The sequence below is a fragment of the Danio rerio genome, chromosome 14 (genome assembly GCF_052040795.2).
Source record: "Danio rerio strain M-AB ecotype USA chromosome 14, GRCz13ab, whole genome shotgun sequence".
In the NCBI taxonomy this organism is placed as follows: domain Eukaryota; kingdom Metazoa; phylum Chordata; class Actinopteri; order Cypriniformes; family Danionidae; genus Danio; species Danio rerio.
Genome location: NC_141034.1, coordinates 41723590 through 41744742, shown reverse-complemented (window position 1 = coordinate 41744742; position 21153 = coordinate 41723590). Strand labels below are relative to the sequence as shown.

Below are 21153 nucleotides of genomic sequence, written 5' to 3'. Positions count from 1 at the left end.
CACACACACATCTCCATTTATCTGTAGATGTGAGTGAAATATTTGCACCATTGAACACTCATTTGTGGCCTGAAGGATCTGTTGCATGAGCTTTTTTACATTTCAGCTGTTTGCCAGCAGTCGTTCCTGCTTCGCTTTCATTTCATAGCAAAGTAGACGCTGTGAAACCCTTCATGCAGCCAATTACAAGAATCTGACCTTGAGTTAAGTTGCAACCAATGGCTAAATACCAGACCTCAGCTCTTATTTAAACGCAACACTTTTTTTTTCTTCTCCCCTTTTTTCTTTTTTCTCTCGCATTCTTTCTCAATCAACTACCTGCAGAGAGTGGCCCTCAACATCTTATAGCTGAATTAAAGTTTAAAGTCAGCATCATGCAAATAAACAGGCCTCTGTTGACCTTGGTCATGAAGGTCTACCTTAAATAAGCATGCACACCTTGCTTTAGCTATGCCTGTCTTTTCATATTAGTCAAATGGTCTGATAAATGAAAATCCTTGATAGCCATTGTGTGTGCCTGTGTGGATTAGGTGTGTAGTGAGTCATCACTTATCAGTGATTAGAGATGACTTGCCGTACAGATGTAGCTATCTCTCTTAACCCATTCTTCTCTGGTTTCATTTAAAGTAGTTGAAGACTGAAGAGGAAGGAATGATAAAACTCTGTGTGTGTATACTTGTGAGAATGCCCTAATATCCCCACAAGTATAGCAATACCAGTAAATTTTGACTTTGTAGGAACAGTTTTACTTATATTTTTTTATCCCCATGAGAAAGAAGGCTCATAAATCACACAGAATTAAATATTTAAAAACTAAAACAAATAAATGCAGATTATTTGTAGCAAAGGTTGGGTTTAGGGGTACAGTTGGGGTAGGGGATGGAATAAACCAACTGTACAGTATAAAAATCATCGTGTCTACAGTAAGTTCCTATAAAGATACAGTAGCTGCACAAGTGTGTGTGTGTGTGTGTGTGTGCGTGTGTTGGGAGTGACATGGCGAATGCTCTCACGCGCAAACATGTTGCAATAAACAAACTATTATAACCATCTACAACTGTCGTAACTGCCATCGAGAACGCAGAAGGAGCCTAATGTCAAACAGTTCAAGTTATGTGTTTAATTGCAACGTTGAAAACCGTGGTTAAGGATGCTATAAGAAGCGGCAAGATTTGCAAACGCAGATGGAACTACAACTCAGCTTAATCCAGTTACTTGCTACTTTGGGCAGATTGACTGAGTGTTTTTATTGCCACGCAAAAGAAATTCAATGGCTGTGTCGATTGCATGTACTGTGAAAAATCACAGGCTCTTTATAAGTATTTGGATGCTGTGTTGCTATAATTTGTATTTAATCATTCCAAATAAATTAATCAAATGTGTGTGTGTTTGTGTGTGTGTTTGTGTGTGTGTGTGTGTGTGTGTGTGTATGTTTGTGTGTATTTAAAGTTAGAATTATTAGCCCCCCTTTGGATTTTATTTTTGCCCTTTTTTTTTAAATATTTCCCAAATTATGTTAAATGGAGCAAATACATTTTCAAAGTATGTCTGATAATATTTTTTCTTCTGGAGAAAGTCTTATTTGTTTCATTTCGGCTAGAATAGAAGCAGTTTTAAAATTGTTTAAACCCATTTTAGGGTCAAAATTATTAGCCCCTTTAAGCTATATTTTTCCCGATAGTCCACAGAACAATCGTAATACAAAATCTTGCCTAATTACCCTAACCTGCCTAGTTAACCTAATTAACCTAGTTAAGCCTTTAAATGTCACTTTAAACTGTATAGAAGTGTCTTGAAAAATATATAGTCAAATATTATTTACTGTCATAAAATAATATAAAAGATGAAGATAAAAGAAAAATGTTTTTTTAATTAGTTATTAAGTCTCTTATAGGGCGACGCAGTGACACAGTAGGTAGTGATGTCACCTCACAGCAAGAAGGTTGCTGGGTCGCTGGCTCAAACCTCGGCTGGCTCAGTTGGCGTTTCTGTGTGGAGTTTGCATGTTCTCTCTGCGATCGCGTGGGTTTCCTCCGGGTGCTCCGTTTTTTCCCACAGTCCAAAGAGATGTGGTACAGGTGAATTGGGTAGGCTAAATTGTCTGTAGTGTACGAGTGTGTGTGGATGTTTCCAAGAGATAGGTTGCGGCTGGAAGGGCATCCACTGCGCAAAAATGTGCAGGATAAGTTGGCGTTTAATTCCGCTGTGGCGACCTCGGATTAATAAAGGGACTAAGCCGACAAGAAAATGAATGAATGAATGAAAACTATTATATTTAGAATGGTGTTGAAAAAATCTGAGTAGCCATATAAAATTGACTGACGGGCCAAATTTTACCCTGTATAAGGGGGCATCCTGAGGCTAAGTACCTTGGATGAGGGCACATCAGTAAAAGGTCAGTAAATGTATTTCAGCTCATGGATCACCCCTGCCCTTGGATTTGCACCTAATGTTTACATTTCCAGTCCAGACTTCTAACCCCTAGACCAGAACCAAGATGTACATAAGCTCAAAAGTACACACAGGGAAGTACAAAAGCACACCTCCTTGAGAAGAAGGTCCTACAGGCACACACGAAAACCAACAGCACCTGTCCTGCATTTCCATATATTAGCCCTGTATATATGAAAAAGCATCTACTCCCATGCCTCATGAGAGAAGTAAAGCGAGGCAGAGGGAAGCACAGGGGAGAGCACCGAACAGAAGCCATGCATGAGAAATGAGAAACTCTGACTAAAGTAGAGAGGAGGGGCTCAGAAGGGAGGCTTCAGATCTACGAGAGAGAGATTGATGTGAGTGGGCTCATGTAATATCTTTAAAGTGGCAGGCGGAGGCCATTCTTCATTTGTCTTCCTGAGAAATGCTCTGTCAGGGCAGCCAAAAGGAATTGGAAATGAATGTCAGTTCTCTTCCCTTTCAAAGACGCTCATATTGTGACATCCCGTCATACCCTATTTTATTATTATTATTATTTAAGATTTAGACTGCCTTGCTATACGGTGAGTAGCCAGGACTGCTGAGAAGGGGCATTCCCTTTGTATGTAGAAGGACAATGAAAAAAACAAGGACAAAGTAGGGCCAATTTTGCCGAGCAGCTCCCTGATTGGTGCTTGAACTGAGATGGAGATATAGTAGGAGGTGCTGAGAAAACGGTAAAGCAGAAGATATTACACTTCACTTCATTCCCCCAGACTTCATCTTGACACATCATGAAAGTGTGATGTTTATCTCCTCTGCATAAATTCACATTTCTCTACACCTTTTGGTTTATTGTCTGAACACAGGTGTTTGAAATGTGCGTTTAGGGCTCCCGCTAAGCATAGGATTATGGTTTCTTGAAGAGGCAGGCAGTTTGACACCACTAGAGATTAAAGGCACGCGTCGTATTCCTCCCTCTCCCCGGGGGCCGACTCTGTCATTTGGAGCCGTTTGAGATGTCTGTGTTTACAATACAGGGACAACAGCATCGCTCAGTCACGGTGACGCCGTCACTCACGCTTTACAGCCAAATAAATCTCCGGCGTGCGGCCCGGGGTGGCTCCTCCGAACCTATTATACAAAGTACCTCCAGAAAGCCGTAGTCGATGGCATTGTGTGATTGATTCTCTAATCAGAAGCTGATTATGATGAAGCCCTCCCACGGAGAGCCATTAAATGAATGAAGAAAAGCACCTATGATGAGAATCAATAAAACTGTGCAGAACATAATGCAGTGTTATGATGACACTCTCCTTTCCTTCAGCGAATATCGGAGGGTCTCTTTATCGCCAAGGGTTTTAAGGTAAAATGTATAGGGGACCTGTGACTGATGGTGATTTACATGGTCACAAAATTCAGTCAATAAAATAGAATTATCAGTATTTTGGCAATTTATGGATGAAGAAATCTAAATTAGTATGGGTGTGATAGATCAGTTAATGCTCTATCCATGTAGTACACAGATTAATTACAAAGTTTAACCCTCTTTTATTCACATCTTATTATATAAATAGCTTGGCCTGCACAATTAATTGATTTTAAACAAAAATCTCGATTTGAAAAGGTGTGATTTTCAGATCACAAAAGCTGTAGTTACTTAAAACGAGCACAAGCCCTTATTTTACTATTGGAAAAATGAAAGTGGAAAACACCAGAGTGGTGCGTTTCCCAAACAACAAGGTAACTCGCAGCTGTACTATCATAGTATGATGCATTGTTTAGGAAAAGAACGATGTAGTGACAAGTATTTTCCAAAACCCTTTGTTTCTCTGTCGCAGATCCATTGTTTGAACCACATTATTATAACGTAAAATGCCCATAGTGATGCTCTAAATGGGGTGGTAACGACTTCTGTAGAGAAGAACCCTACAATTTCTTTGTACAAACTATATTGTTTTATACGCATTTAAACAAAAAAAAAAAAAAAACAATGAGTATAGGTGAAAACATGCACTCGCTTTCCATATTAGTTAAAAAATATGAAGAGTTCAGATGCAAAAACCTTTAATAGTCGTTTGAAATTTCCTTTAAAAAATGTGCATTTTTATCAGGCTTCAGTGTAATAAAAAAATCCTACTTTAATAATAAAATTATTAATAATATTAATGATAACGATTATTATTATTATTATTATTTTATTAGTAGGATACTGTTTATTTGTTTTTTGAAAGGTCTACTTTTACAATTTGACACACTACAAATGTTCTAACCAACAGGCCCAGAACGGTGGTATCGGTGATTGGAACACAGCCAGGAACTACGTTTCTAACTATACCTCCAAAACAGCGAATTTGGGAAACACCAAATCAACAAACTGTGTTAGTAATGATGGAACTTGTGACCTTAGTTGGCTAACGATGGTTTTTGGAAACGCATCCCTGATCGTTAGAGCCAATTGCAGCCCTTTCTGTTGAGTGCGGGAACACAATGACCACAGGTGTCATTACACAAAACATCACATGTGTTTAAGAACTAGTTCGACAACGCTCAAAAAGCACTGTGGCTAAAGCATTTTGGAATGACCAAAACAACATTTCTGATGTTTAACAATGTAGTCGGTCTGCTGCTTTGTCTATTAATGCCAACCCATACCACAAGGCTATTGGCGCCAACTCAAGGGCTCAAGTTTGATGACACTGTATTTTCATATACTGTAACACATTTCCATATGATAATACAGTTTCATCAAACTTGAGCCCTTGAGTTAGCGCCGATAGCCTCGTGCAGAGTAAATGTATTTTCAACAAGCTTTAATCTACTAATTGTGGAGATATCAAAACAAAATGATGTGAAAACCATCCTGCCCATTGATTCAGAAACATTAATAAGTCACCACATGCATCTGTGTTCAATAGTCCACATGATTCCAGCCCCTCTCCCGAACAAGGGCTAGACCTGAGGGATGCCACATTTCTGAGAATCTGCGGGGACGGTTTGCATCAGGATGACTTGTACTATGTTGATAGGAGATGCTGTGTGTAGCGGCAGCACTGGGATTACCCGAATTAGACACAGCAGAAATGTTGGTGACTGCTGATATACCCAAAACCCATTACCGGCCATGCCATTGCGACGTCTGAAGGTTACCATATCTGGTGGCCGCGTCTAACAAGTGTTTGCAGATGCCTTTCTGGTTGTTGATTCATTAGCGGCGGTGGCGGTGGTCAGATGGATGCTGATGGCTGCAGTTCTGTCACTGGCTGTCGTCTCCGGGCCGTCTCCGTATGCTCGGAGTGGGGAATTGGGAGGAATGAGCTGGGTATAGCAGGTGAGATGTGACCCTGCGGTTTTGGCATTTTGTCTATGTTTATCGTGTTCCCACGCTGTTCCTCCTCATTGCCTCTCTGTAAGGCTCTCCCTGGTGGCCTTGTCACTCTAATTAGGTGACAGACGGCAGCAAACAATATCCCTCATTACTGCTGACATGGGCGACGCACATAGTCACACACAATTGTTTCCTCTTCTTATATACACAAACAGAAACGTGCATACACATCGACGCAAGAGGCTAAAACAAAGATGTGCAGTGACAAGCATCAATCTTGCGTAATGTCTCTCTCATTGGCATCCTCAAACAGTCACTCCATAAGCGGAGCCCCGTCCTTAACCTGGGTTAAGCAGATGTTGGGAAAAAGCTGCCCATTATTTTGGTACGCACCTCAAAATAAATGCGAGCTTAATGCTTGTCATTCTGCTGTCACTATGGTGACTGGCGCTATTGTGGCGGTATTTCTGGATGCAGTAAAAAGAGTAGGGTCAACCAAAAAAAAAACTTGGTCATTGTTTTTTCACTTCACGATCTTCCAGACTTCAAGGATTTGTTTGAATTACATACAATGAATTAATGTTAAGGTGCTTTTACAATAAACAGGGAAGTTTCAAGTGAATTAAGTGACAGTTTTCTAATCCAGATGGCAAAGGGCAAATATATATGGGGATAAACAATGATTAAAGCAGCAAAAATATGTTGTGTAATCTCAAATCAGCCGGCGCGGTGGCCCAGAGGTTAGAACTGTCGCCTCACAGCAAAAAGGTCACTGGTTTGAGCCCCGGCTGGGTCAGTTGGCATTTCAGTGTGGAGTTTACATGTTCTCCCAGTGTTTGTGTGAGCTTCCTCCAGGTGCTCCATTTTCCCCACAGTCCAAAGACATGTGGTATGGGTTAACTGAATAAACTAATTTGGCTGCAGTGTATGAGTGTGAGTGCAAAAGTGTATGGATGGGAGGGGATCTGGGAGGGCATCCACTGTGTAAAACATATGCTGGATAAGTTGACAGTTCATTCCCCTGTCCACCCCTGATAAATAAAAGGACTTAGTCGAAGGAAAAAAAAAAAAAAAAGAATGAACTCTCAAATAATTTGGAGCGTTTCATACAATTAAACACTTCAATCTTTACTTGTCGCAGGATAAGCAATAACTAATAAAGTTTTCATATTAAACCTGACACATTTTACAGCATCATGGTTACACGAGTGTAAATTAAATGGTTAGAAATATGGTTGGGTGATGTCGACCAATTTGACATCGAACGATGTCCAATGTGAAACATTGCGATGGACAAAGCATCGTTGCCGTAGCAGCGGTGAATTAATTATTTACGAATAATGAATTAATTCATAATGATTTAATTATTTGTAGCCTAATTTTGTTTAATTTTTTAACTACCTGACCCGCATGTTCTTTGTTTTACCCATAACCAAATTATAAATAAATAAAGATAAGTTACAAATAAATTACCACCTGTCAATCACTTTTTCATGCAGTACTGAATAGGCAGAGTGAATTGTATTGTTAAAATGGTGTTGACAAACTTGGTTGGTAAAAAAAAAGTGCACAACCAACAGGAACCAAGCAACAATATCTGATGTCTTTGCTAAAATTACAAATTTGCTAAAAAGTACAGGCGTGAAAGCGTAAGACTAAATAGTGTACTGACACTGTGACACGTTACCTGATACGAGTCAAAACACTGAAGAGTCGTTAGACAGAGACCAGATTAATTAAATATCACGTTTAGCAAGTTTAGTGAGATGCGATCCAGCAGTACATCCTTGATAAACTGTCCGATGTTTCTGTTCTCTGGGGTTTTGCACTCAAACCATCCGCTGACTGCCTGGACCTTAGAGGTGCGCACATGGTGCAGTGCATGCCAGTGTGTGTGTGTGTGTGTTTGTGTGTCACATGATGTGCATTTTCAGCAGTATAGTGTGGAAGGAGGGCTTTTCAGAAGTGCTAGATTAAATGCCAGTGTAGACGTGGATCGTTTTCATTCCAAAATGCCATAATCTAACGTATTAGAGTAAACGGGGCCTAAGCGTGTATTTTTCACAAGCGGGTTGCTGCTGCGACAGGGGCAGGGTGGAGGATGTCATCGTCAATCAACCCAACCCTAGTTAGAAATGTATTAAATGTAAGAATAAATAAATAAATAAATAATAATAATAATTTTGTTGTATCACTGTGGCTTGCTGAGACTTTTTTTATTTGTTCGTCACAACCCTGCATTGAGGTATAACACACTCTGACAGGCAATGTTTTTCTAGTCACTCTGTCTGCGATGCGCGCACACACACAGTACCACACATGATAACGATCGCCATTCTCTGCTTCCATGCAATTTGCAACTATTAACCTGCTGACAGAGAAGTGTCTGTTTATGAAATGTGGCATAATTATAACCTATGCAGGTGATCTTTTCCTATTGTTGCTGCCAAGACTGTCAGACGGCCCAGGACTGCCTAACACAGCTTACAAGAGATGTTGATGGCCATTTTGATGCTTCCCATTTTCATCCTGTGACTGATTGTACAATGTCAAGGCCATTTGTTTTGCCATTTTACATGCGACTTACAAAAATTGTTTAGTTTATTAACGGAAATTGGCAATTGCTTCAAAACACCTGGGTTTCCAAAGTCCAGAGCCGATTTGAAGTGAAAAAGTCAGCATTCCCGAAATTCCCAAGTGGATTGAAAACATATTATCTTGCATTTCACACCATAAACATCATGGGATGCCGCACATATTTTTTGTTCTAACATTGACTGACAATGTCAGTCATTTCAATCATCCACAATAATCTATTTACGAACTTGCGGATGGATTTTTCTTTTGACATTTGTTGATCAGAAGGCTCGCAGACAGTCGTATTATGGGAGGCGAGATATTCATGTCATTCTACCTAAATAGGCAGACGAATGGCTGAGACTGTAGAAAGCCAGAGCAATAAAACACTGTAATCGAATAAAAGAGCACTTCACCTTTCTTCCTGGTGAAACTACACGTTTGAAGGAAGAATAGGGAGCACACCTCAGACTCATGCTGCGATGCTCGTCCTTGCTCTTTTAAATTCCTTTATTCTGACCATGAAAGGAAAGTTGCAGAAAAGGCTCAGACAGGAAGAATTCAAAGCCTTCAAAAATCACAACATCACCCGCTAAAATAGATCTATTATGACTGGGGTTCAGGGGCGGTTTGCTCCAGTGACTGCGTGTTTTGTTGAGGGTTGATTGTTGTGCCTTGCAGGCCTAGACTGGGAAAAATCTCTCCTTCAAGGTTGTTATATCGGTGCTTACGAGTCTGACATGATTCTCCTTTGATAAATTAACTTGGTGCACAGTAGGATGTGTTATTCAAAGCAACTAAAAGCTTTTTTTAACTTTACCACTTACTCCTAATCCTTTATAGCAATGCATTTTCCTTTGCAAGCTTCTTCTTCTTCACTTTAACTAATACTAAAAAAAAAGTTTTGCTTAAAAGTTTGGGATTAGTACAGCTTTTATCATTATTATTTTGTATGCAAGTTTCTTATGTTCAGGCAATTTTTTTGATCAAAAAATCATTAGGATAATATATAATTTATTTTTAATATCTTCTTAGTTAAAAAAAATAAAACAATTAAGCTGAATTCAGTTTCACATGACTCTTCAGAAATCCGTCAAAGGAAATGTTTACAACTTAATGTGTTTCTAAAGTCTAACAGTGACTAAGTTTACATGGACATCAATAATCAAATTATTTCCCTTAATCTGAATAAGACAATAATATGATTAATGTGTTTACATGAGTTGCTTTGTAAAGGTTTCCTTCGTGATCCTGTTTTATGTTATAACACATCATTCAATTATCCACATTTCCTATAGAGTTTCATGTAATTTTGAGTGTTTACTTTTCATTTTTCGGCTTTAACTGCAGTTTGGCCGTTTTACTTTTATTCAGGTACATTTTGTTCATGCCCCTGTGACAAACTGAGGTATTTGATGTGTGTACGAATTAAGGACTGGTGAAGGCATGTTGTTTTAATGGAATTTGAAATCCCATGCTGAATGGGAGAAAAAAACAAACTCTGCATTTCATGTTGTACGTGTCTGTGGTCGTTAGGTGCAGAGAATAATATCCATGACATCCATGAGTGTATAGACTATGCTATCGCAAAACACAGCGGAAAGTCCTACATGATGGTAATAGCTTGATTAAGGTGTTTACTTGTCTGTATTCCACTTCAATAATGCAACCAGAATTGGCATATTCCACATGTCTTAATCAGATCTCTGCCTAATCCGATTATGACCTTAATTGGATTAAATTCAAGAGTTCACACTTAGCTGATGATTAACAATAAAGCATGTTTGGCATGCTGTCCTGGGAGAGAGCCCTGAGCTCAGAATATTTTTCCCCCTCGTTTGAAGGGCCAAAGGAGATTTTAAGCTCAGGTAGGTCTCGAGAACTCCCCTGCTTGTGATCTTGTTAGGAATAGCTAGCTAAGAGTTTGTCCTAAGATGCCACTTTGGATTAGTCAATTTACTTATGATGTATGTCTTTAGAAGGTGGGAGGAAACTGGGCAACCCGGCAAAAACCCATGCGAGCACTGGGAGAACATTCAAACTCTGCACAGAAACGCCGTCTGGCCCAGTGAGGGTGTGAACCAGTGGCGTTCTTGTTGTGAGGCAACAGTACACTGGGCTGCCAAGTCACCCTATCTGAAAAAGAGGAGGATTAGCGGTGGAAGGGGGTTTCTCCAAGACGAAGATGACTGAAAAGGAAACTTTTTTTATAGTGAGACAGAATTGATCTGATTTGCGCAATATGCGTACCTGATGCGGGACCAGCCGTGATCAATCATAAGCACATGAACCTCTAGAAATTAGTTTATAAACAAACCAGACTTAATCAAAAATCGCTGTTTACATGGTAGACTCCTAATCAGAGTATCGTCTTAATCGTATTAAAATCAGATTACTGGTGTCCATGCAAACATACTCATTGCCATATAGACTGAACTGATGCACATGATGTCAGTGTTCACCAGTGTTCACTAAAATCACCAATTTTAGTTTTCAGGCCACTAAAACACCATTGCTTTGTCAATAATAAAAGGGTTAAAATTCAGAAACCTTTTAATTGCACTGTTTACTAGGTGAGAAGTGAAAGTGGTGCACTTTTTCTGTGTGTAAAAAAAAATCAAGATTACTTAATAAATTCAAAATATAAATTTTAACATGCAATAAAAAATAAAAAAAACTAAATAAAAAAAATGAACAAAAACATTAGAGCATGTATTTTCTTTGCAGTCACATGACGACTTAATGCTGATTTTAAATGCATTTGTAAAAATCTTTCTGACCCCATACATTTGAACAATAATGTGCAGCTTTAGATTACGCTTGACGTGAGATTATGCACATTATATGCAAACTGGCATTAAAACTTCCTGTCGGCTTCCTAGTCATTCTCCAAATCTCCTCATTGAGTTGCCAGACCACACAAATGTAAATCTCAAAACTCTTATCCACCGGCATTATGAGTAAACCAAGTCCTGTTAGTCAAAACAAGGACTTACGATCAGAAAATATAATTCTTTTTGATCTTATCTTTCCTCATAATACTTTCCCTCAGCAGTATCATGTAAATCAAGAAGTATAATGCTTTTCTGATTGACTGAACATGCTCAAGCAGATGGGAGGATGTGCTCTGCGTGTATGTGTGTGAGTGTGTATGTGTGTGTGTGCACTAGTTCTCCAGACGGCTGTTCTGGTGGCATAAGGGCCCTCAGGCCGTGTGTGTGACCTTAATGGCTGCAGCATATGTCATCAGTAATCTGATTTGGAGATTGTGAAAGAAGAAATGGAAGGAAAAGTGGAAAGAGAGGGAGGGATAAAGTGAGAGCTATTACTCTGGATCCTTCTCTCAAGGGACTTCTGCATGTAATATTCAGATCTAGGTCATGTTGAAGTATAAAGTTTGTGCCTTGAATGAAGCAAATGTGAGGGCATGCAAAGGGGCCATTGTGTTGATGTCAGTCTTAGTTCAAACTCATAGAGACCATTCTCTGCTTGAGTTGCTGAATTGAGAACTTATCAAATTATTTCACAGCACCATCGATAAAACCAGGCCTCTCTAAGGACCAACAAGATTGTCCTTTTAAGTTTTTATCGATATTGAGCAAACTGACAATGTAAAGGCCTTGTCAAAATCACACCAGAGAAGTGTTGTTGACCAGTGTCTTTTGTGTATGTGCTAATAGGTTGCACTTTTGAGCATTTTAATGGCTTGACTTATAGGGCTGGGGGATGTTGCAAACAAAAATTATCATGATAATATGTTTCATATCATTTGGTATAGATAATTATTGAATATTTTTAATACATTAGAAACAATTCAATACAATTCACTCATTCATTCTTTTTCTTTTCAGCTTAGTCTCTTTAATAATTTGGGGTCGCCACAGCGGAATGACTTATCCAGCATATGTTTTACGCAGCGGATGCCCTTCCAGCTCCAACCCATCACTGGGAAAACAATAAATTTAGGAATATTGTGATTTTTTATTGAACCACTTTTAATTCACAATTTTAATTTACCATCTTTACGAAGGCAAACAGTTTCAATAGTCAAAAACAAAAATATTTATACAAAATAGCTCATCTCTTTATAATAAAATAAACATAATTGTTAAAGAAACTCTTAAACTTGATAAATACAATGTTACAAAGTGTGTGCAATGGTAAAGGTGGTTTAACATCTGTAATAAGTGAATAATAATAAGAGTAAACCTCAAACTCTCTAAACAAAACAAATTCTGATGATCAAATCTGAGCTTTCAAGTAAAGGTACCAGCCATGACTATTCAAATATATCCTGCAACATTACAAATTGTGAAGTTGAATAACTAAATTAACCCTTATGTTAATAAAATAAATAAAATAAATATTTCAGATGAGGAGCTAGAGGCTGGGATGCACAAGAAAAGAAACCAAAAAGCCACTCTAGCGACATCCTTACATCTTTTTTTTTTTTTATTTACAACCCCTCACTGTTGCTATACAGTACTCATTTTAGCATGTGTTGTTTTTCTGACCTGAAAAGACAAGTACGAGCACGTGGTTTCCTTCACCATTTTCTATGGCATCTCTCGTAACTAGGCGACCATCCACCGTTTTCTCAGAGGATGACAAGCAGACAAACCATTGCTGCAGCTCAGATACAAGTTTATAGAGAAAAGTGCAAAGCACTGCAGTGTTCAGGAGTGCTGTGTTTGTCTGAGGCAATTAGTCTACTGTTATTACTGAAATGTGCATATTCCATACAAAGTGTGAAGCAGATGTGTTAGTACTACCTACAAAAACCATGGTTCACTGGCGGCTCTCAGAAAAGTTCAAATGTTTTTCAACTAGGTTTACCTGGAAAATGTGCGCGTGTGACGTGTGTGCCAATTGTGCCTCCCTTGGAAATGGAGCTCTCAGCACCCACATTTTTTTATAAAACTATAGCGCTTCTGATTTTTTATTGTTAATTTTTTTATCGATACTGACAATGGTGTGCAGCCAATAAATACTGATATTGATTTTATGGCCCAGCACTAGCTTGACTACACCCAACTTCACTTCAGCCAAGTACAGCAGATAACTAATTGGTCAACTGTTGTTTGAAAGACCAACCACCACCCATGCAATTTTGTTAAAATTTAAAACTTAGACTAAAACTATTGGTCAAAAATTTTTATTTAAAATATAATATATAGGGGTAGGCCGTTATCGGCAATAACATGCTGCGTTAATGCGACACTCTTATTTACAGTGAGATTAATCTAGATAAAAAAATGAAAATAATAAATTATGCCCATCTATAATGATATATCAATTCAGCTGTCAAAATCTTATATTGGTTAATGTTGAATAGATATTGCTGAAGTTAAATCTGCAATGATCATTGGCAAGCACATGACATCCATTGTTTTTCATTGTTATAACAATAAATTTCAATGGCCCGTATACACACACGCAACACTATGTTATAAGTGCTCTTAAAACTAACTTAATAGTAGTTCAAAGTAAGTTCAACATGGCCAAAACCTTGCATTTTTTATTGCACTACCCTCGTTACAATTTCACAGGCAATAACAAACTGAATGGCCCCTTAGTCTACAATAATACAGACATAATTTTAAAGTGCATTTGATATTGTTCTGAAGCTTGTGGACTTTTTCATAATCAACACTATGCCCAAAACCAAGTTCTAAAAGGCTGTCTGCACTGAAATGAGTGTGTAGATGCCTATTTTGAGGGCATACCAAATAATATATCGCCTTTCTTGTCGATCAGCATGTTTTTTTGGCACTCTCTTTTTAACACTCCCAATAAAAATGTGGTGTGTGGATGCTGATCAGCACGGCTCCAACACCACGCAGCTCTGAATGCAACTCTGAAGAAGAAAAATAGGCTGTGTAAAAAAGTCCTACATGCTGAAATCGTTTTTTTTTTTTTTTTTTTTTTTTTAAGATTTATGAACAGAAATCCAAAATTGTATATACCAGAGTTAAAAATCCACTATTTACAGCTGTGAAATGCAATGATGGTTTAACCGTAAGACTGTGTTATTTTTCATTTAACCCCGTTATATGAATTACAATAGTAAACAATCATGTTTTGAGAAATCCCTGTTTTTCAAAACCAAATCAGACAGTTTACCAGCAGTTGTGATAAACACACTCAGCATGCTATATCACACGCTCCCTCTGTCTGTTGCCCCAGCAAAAGCGGGATTAAACTCTCCTATGCACAAACAGTTAATCTAAAGAAAATCCCGCACATTAGATAGCATTCACCACCCCTTTCCCTTCAGCTGGCATTCAGCCACCGTACATAATGGCAACCCGTGGATTAAGCGGGCTAGCACTAAGCCATTTCTTTTCTTAATACCATGTGACTGAAAAACAGCAAGTAAAGACCTACAAAAACACATATGCATGTTTAATCCGACGTGACGTAAAATACAGATACAAACGGCTAATAAACAAGAATCTGGAGCACACCGATGTTGTTTGCGTTATCTTTTGAAAGCAGAGTAGAAACGGGACAAAAGCTTGTGGGGAACATCTGTGCCTTAATGATGGAAGTGTTAAGCACGCAAACAACTTTTATCGCGGCACATATATGAAATGTTTGAAAATCGACCTGACTTTAGATGACGTGTGCAACCCTGACAACTTCTCAAATCGTTACTATTGTGGAGGTCATGAAGACAGACGCCTCAATACTGAACTGTTGGCCAGCCTTTGACTTTCTAACCTAAGCACACCTGAGACTGCCGGCATTGGACTCAAGGTCAAGGCCAATACAAACCATCAGCAGTTGCCTCGAGTCCACTCCAAGCAATTTCCATCTGGGTATTGTAGTCTTAACAACTTGACCTCTGTAGTCTCCAGATAGGAAGAGAAGTAAATGCATCTCATTAGTTGATCAGGATATAGCCGCTTTTCAATCCTGCTTCTCAAGGCGACTTCAACAGAATGTTTTTAGTTCCTGTCCTGGCCTTTCATGCCTCGGTCAATTAATCAAGCACTGACTGAAGACTGCAGATTGAACCAATTGATTTAGCTCTGTTAGTTTAACGTGGGAGCTAAAAGTGATCTGTCGGCATGAGCTTTAAAACCCACAGACAGCCCTTCCTTTAAATGCATACGAGTGGTTATGTAAGAGTATTCTTAAGTTGATCAAAATTCGAATCAATTCAAATATGTTTCAATTTACATGTGCATTTCTGTAGCTCAAGCCTATGGAGCAATGAAAAACACTCGTTTTTGAAGTCTGGATGAGCTGCAATTCACTGACCTCTTCTGGGAAGGCTGGTGAGAAGGCCATTACAGCAACCCACCCTGCTGCTGATAAAAGCTTGAATAAGTTTCTCTAAGTCCTTGATAAAAACAAAGCATCTAATTCTTGCAATGTCTTCAAGATGATAGTATGCTGATTTAGTCACTGCTTTGACATGACTACTGAAACTCAGATCTGACTCCAGAATCACACCAAGATTCTTGACCTTATTTTTAGTTGTTTGACCCTTAGACCAAAGGCATGCATTTACCTTAAGAACCTCATCTCTGCTCCCAAATGCAATGACTTTAGTTTACACTTTAACTGAAGAAAGTTTTGGCACATCGACTGTTCATTTCATCAATGCATTGGCAAAGGGTGTCAATGAGGCTGTAGTCATTATGCAATAAGGCTAAGTAGATCTGCGCATCATAAGCATAGCTGTGGTAGGAGATTTGGTTCTTTATCATTTCTAATCACAATATGGACTAGTGTCTGTGCATATTAAAGAACAAAAAGAAAATTCATTAATTTTCTTGTCGGCTTAGTCCCTTTATTAATCTGGGGTCGCCACAGCGGAATGAACCGCCAACTTATCCAGCAAGTTTTTACGCAGTGGATGCCCTTCCAGCCGCAACCCATCCCTGGGAAACAAAAAGAAAATGAAAATATAAATTATGAAAAAAGTATGAAATATGTAAAAAAAAAAAGTGAAGAAAAAAAGTGAGAAAAGATTCTGAAAAAAAAGTCTGTGTGACTATACTATTAGAACATTTATTGATTCAAGAAAAAAAATCTCATCTTATTTGTGTCCGCTTTTCCAGAGCCGGGTCACGGGAGCAGCAGTCTTAGCTGAGAACCCCAGACTTTCCTCTCCACAGACATTTCCCCCCATGTCCTCCGGGGGGATCTGTGGCATTCCCAGGCCAGCCAAGAGACATAGTTCATCCAGCGTGTCCTGGGTCTTCCCCAAGGCCTCCTCCCGGAATTAAGAAAAAAAACTAGTTTATAAATTAATAATTCTAATTTTTGAGACTCTTTAAGTTTGATTTTCATTTTTATATGCACGATTATGTCGTCAAACTTTTGTAGAAACGCAATATTACACAAGTAGCAGTGTGATATGGCTTCACATCAGCACTAGTGGGAGGCATGCCTTAGTGTCCCCCCAGTGACGATATACAGCCATATTGCACTGCCACGAGTGTGATATCGCACTGCTATTGTGTGATTCCTCTGCGTTACACTTGAGTTGATTCTATGTGCCCTCAAATGTTTCATTAAGTTTGACGTGTTTACCCACTTACACGGAACTTGTGTAAAGCATCTGCTTCACCGTACCGTGTTAGAATCCTTGCTTGTAAAATATAGCCATACTTTAGATTGTTGAGTTTAAGCAAATTTAATGAACGCGATCATGCGTACTGATGAATCTGAAGGGAGTCGCTCACCTAATGCGGTGTACAGCGCGTGTTGCCTATGTGCGTGCATTCCCTAAGCAACAAGAACAAACGGCTAAAATTGCAAATGGTGTACATATCCTTCAAAAGCTGTTTACAATGAAATGTTTACAGATGATGTAATGGGGGCAGTGCAGTGGCACAGTGGGTAGCACTGACGCCTTACAGCAAGTAGGTCCCTGGTTTGAGCCTCAGCTGGGTCAGTTGGCATTTCAGTGTGGAGTTTGCATGTTCTCCCCATGTTCACATGGGTTTCCTCTAGGTGCTCCGGTTTCCAAACGACATGCGGTATAGGTAAATTAGGTAGGCTAAATTGTCAGTAGTATTTATGTGTGAATGATTGTGTGTGAGTGTTTCCCAGTTATGTGTTACAGCTGGAAGGGCATCTGCTGCATAAAACATGTGCTGGATAAGTTGGCGGTTCATTTTGCTGTGGCGACCCCTGATTAAAGAATGACTGAATGAGATGATGTAACGCATATCTATCGTGCTTTTGATGTACCCCTCTTATGTTCTTATCACGGCACCAGTGGCACTGAAATTAGGCACCGGAACTCATATGCTGATTCGGTCCGGTGCACACCGGTTATATAGGTTAGGTTTCAGTACCCAACCTTATCTGGCATACATAAATAATACATATTTTTATTATTATTATATATTTTTTAAGTGATGTGGAAAGCATTCATTTTAACAATGTTGTCATCTGTACTTAAAACCTTAAAAAATAAATAAATAACGGAGTGCATGATTTTAATGCACTTTCTAAAAAAAAAATTTTCTTCTTGATGCCTTGCTTTTTAAATCTGCCTACGTGTATATAGTGCAGCGGTTTTGTCTGCTGTCAGAACATGAATTAACAACCCCCGATTCAACTGACACAGACACTGTAAACACTTGCGGCAACTCATTTAAATCTCAGAGAAGTTTGTTCTTGCCACATCTTGCTTTTAACTTGTCTAGATTGTAACATGTACTGAAAAGTAGACCGTCAAGGTCAGACAGTGACGTTTTAAGGACATCTCCATTTCCTCTTCTTTCTCTTTCTTTCAATCCATCCGTCTCTCTAACTCACTTGATCTTGCTCCTTTCTCCCTTTCTGTCTTCGTATGTCTTAGACCCAAATATATATTGACAGCCTACAAATTGCTTCAGGACTAGGCAGTGAGGTGTTTTAAGAGAAAGTACCTTTTTTTTGAAAGAACTATTGAAATTACTGCTCTGTGCAAAATGACTGGTTTAGACCCTATTAAGAAAAAAAATGCTAAATTTGTTATCCCCAAGACAAGCGGGATTAAGTATGTGTGAGGGGGGGCTTATTGTCATAATTGGCTTATTTCCATGCAATTTGCTGTTTTATTACTTGAATAGGTTGGTGGGAAAGACCCATTCTATAGCCTAGGATTTCACCGGCTTTATTTTGGAATTTAGAGTTTGGGAGTTTAAAATTACAGCTTACTCAAGGCTACAGTTCAATAGGCACCACTGATTTGATTTTATTGAAATCACAGATGCATCTGCTTCTCTTTTTTATGACAATGTGGCATCGTTAGACCAGTAATTTTCATCACCCTTTGAAAAAAAACAAAAAATGGATACCTATGTAAACGAAAGCACTTTCCCCAGCATTCGAACAATTAAAACAGGAAGCTAACCTCTGAATGCAAAATAACGAATGGATCATCACAATGCAATATAGCAGGGAAGCATTGTTTTGTTTTAATAACCTGTCATTCACGATTTTCATGCTGCAAATTTAGACAATGTGTGTTGAACAAATCCTTAATTCCGTGAAAATGTGGGCGATGTGTGCTGCGTTAGAGGGATATTCGCATTCAATAAAACTTCAGCTCAAATTGACAATGTGTGTGGCATAATGTTCATACCACAGAGCATACAACACACATAATAAAATGTGCATTATTTTAGTTAGCATAATCACTAACATTTTTATGTGTTTGGTTATGCAGTTTTTGTCATGTTATAAACAAGAAGCATGTCACACATTGTTTTTCAACCAATTATCGCCTGCTGTCTCAGTGATGTGGGTGATGTCATTAAGAAGTGACTAAAAATACTGAATTAATGCAAAGAAATGGGTTCAACAGAAGCATATGGAATCGATTAACAACCTCTGAGCTCACAACATGTCTCTCTTCAAAGGCTTATCAGTTATTGTTAAAAAATCTATTTTCCTACGGAGAAAATGAATCAAGATTTTCTTGACTGCTGAGCTGTATTCAAAGGCTAAATCCTTCGAAGGTCTGATTGCGTCACTGTGGTGATCGAGACAGTCCCAATTGGCTTTGAAATGTGTCTTTCACTTTTAATGCAACAAAGGAAGCAACAGATGGATCCCTAATGACATCCATTGTGTGTTGATGACGATGCAGTGTTCTTAACAAAATATTACACTTACTTATGTCAGTATTGCATTTCAGTTTCATGTGTTATCGCCATTTATCATTGTCAGCCATTTATTTTAACAATGTTTGGTTTAGCCTTTTAATACTTCATCTTCTTAGTTGAGATGCACACTAGATTAGCTACCAAACGTGTACTTTTCATGGATGTTTTCACCTGAAAACATCATAAAGATATGCCATATTTCAACAAATAGTTTTGTTGTTTATTCAACCAACCTAGTAGCACCACTATATGTTTTTTGAGGGTTCAGGGTTTTCACCTTACAAAAAAAAGAGGACAGTAAAGATTACAGATAGGAAAGTGTGGGAAGCAGAGAGAAAGGATGAATTTGCAAAGGACCTCGAGCTAGGAATCGAACTCGGGTCACTGTGACCACTTCAGACCCCGTTTACAATGATGTTTTAGTTTTAAAACAGAATTTTAGAATGAAAACGATCCACATCCTCATTATAATTTGTAATGACTGCTGTTCTAGTTACTATGACCATTTATGTGAAGCTGCTTTGACACAATCTACATTGTAAAAGCGCTATACAAATAAAGCTGAATTGAATTGAATTGAATTTGTTGTCTATATCTAACAACAAATTCTCCGACTTTGGTCTTAATAATCTATTGTTCTCAGGTAATGTGTTTGGCTGAGTGCAAAGATAAGTTAATATATTAATTTATGTAACCACATACACTGATTCAGCATATTAACTGACTGCTTGCCTTTATTTTCTATAATGTATAAAATTATTATTTGTTATACTTTTAGAATGACCATTATTGATTCTTAAAGCTGATATTCAGTGAAAGAGACAGTCTCTTTTATATTTTTCCTGAAAATGAAAGGAGGCAGTAAAGTTATAGGCTCCGTTTTGTTATAAATATGCATACAGTAAAGATGACGGTCATATAAATATGCAGCCACATGACGCATGTCTATTAAGTTGTTAATATCAAAATGAAAACTTCTGTGCTTCTATTGGTCAATGTCTTGGGTGTGATGGAGGAGCAAAAGATTAACATGACAGCTCTTTTTTCAAGACATTGTGAAGCATCCCAGATGTGATGTTGGTTGTCATCCACTGTGACAGACTACACAAGCTAAAACAACTGTTTATAGAATCCTCGTGTCTATTGCTATGGATCACCAAGACAACCTACATCATTGATTATTTACGTTTTAAGTGCTGTGCTGTAGTTAATATATTATGTTAAAAATTTTTTTACCAAATTCTTTTAATGGATGGAATCTGAGAGCTCCTTAGATGTTCTTAGATGTTTAAAGTCCAGAAAAAGAAGCAAAAACATTCTGTGCAACTTTAGTGGTTCATCTGTAATCAAATGAAGCACCAAGAACACTTTTGTACACAAAAAAACAAAAAAACAAAAAATTTTAAAAATAAAAATAATAATAAAAAATATAAGAGTTTTTTTTTTTTTTTTTTTTAATCAATTTATTTTTTTATCAGGGTATGCATTTACTACAGCCTGTGAAACATTTTGCTATAAGATTCAGAAGCATACTACCCATAATAAAAGCATGCACAATTCTACACACAAGGCACAGGTGAACCAAGCCATTTCTACTTTTTTTTGGCACACAAAAGAGTTTTGTATGATTACAGTTGGAGCTTCATATGAATACAACTGAAGCACTGAAGTCACATGGAATGTTTTGATCATGTTTTTTGGTTCCTGTTCTGGACT

The 21153-nt window shown here is 38.2% G+C and overlaps 1 long non-coding RNA gene across 2 annotated transcripts in view; it reads right to left on the bottom strand.

The window, feature by feature from the left end:
* LOC147834006 (uncharacterized) overlaps positions 1 to 21153 on the bottom strand; it is a 98593-nt gene that overhangs the window by 44418 nt on the left and 33022 nt on the right. Inside the window, exon 2 of one of the 2 annotated variants that reach the window (XR_015507775.2) lies at positions 14252 to 16547. The exons of the other annotated variant lie outside the window; for it this stretch is intronic. This is a non-coding gene — a long non-coding RNA (uncharacterized LOC147834006). Of the gene's footprint in view, positions 1 to 14251; positions 16548 to 21153 lie in introns of those variants that run through there. 2 annotated transcript variants of the gene reach the window in all.